The following is a 635-nucleotide window of genomic DNA, read 5'->3' as shown; positions in this document are numbered from 1 at the left end:
TTCTAATTCTGCGGAAAAATTATGTAAGAACCAGCGGTCACTGCTTGTGCTGCATACACTTGTTGGAATTGCATACATATGTATGTTGGGCTATGTAATGATTGTACTATTATGCAAAAACTGTAAGTAGAAATTATAAACAATTGAATGAAAATAATCTATTCCTTTCTGCCTTTTATTTTGGTGGAGTAATGCCAGCAGACTCTGGTTGCGATTTTCTTCATTAAGAAGCAAAACCTAAAAGACACGACTGCTTTTGAGAACTTAATATAAAAGCCACAAAAATTATACATTTTGCCAAAACGGCAGGTGGAATACGAAAAAGTATAGTAAGTAAATAAAAATCGCATTTGAGCACTTAACTGCTTCAACCGGCTGTAGTATAATGCGTAGTGGTGTAGCACCACTTTAACTAAAGTGAAATGCTCTACGAAGCCTCTACATAGCAGCTATTTGGTAAGAGCTCCGTATAACGATTATGCTGCTTTGTTGACCAATGTTAGTAAAGAACGTAGGAAAGCAATGACGTCAACGGCATCTCTGTTTACCTTGTATACATTTTAAGTACGGCCACACGTGGTTCTACCACCTCAACTAAGCGCACGTACTTATTTCCGTACCGGTGATGCGTTGGC

The sequence above is a fragment of the Rhagoletis zephyria genome, unplaced genomic scaffold (assembly GCF_001687245.7).
Source record: "Rhagoletis zephyria isolate East Lansing unplaced genomic scaffold, Rhagoletis_zephyria_1.1 Rzeph_scaffold_01741, whole genome shotgun sequence".
In the NCBI taxonomy this organism is placed as follows: Eukaryota; Metazoa; Arthropoda; class Insecta; order Diptera; family Tephritidae; genus Rhagoletis; species Rhagoletis zephyria.
This window is presented reverse-complemented; position numbering follows the sequence as displayed.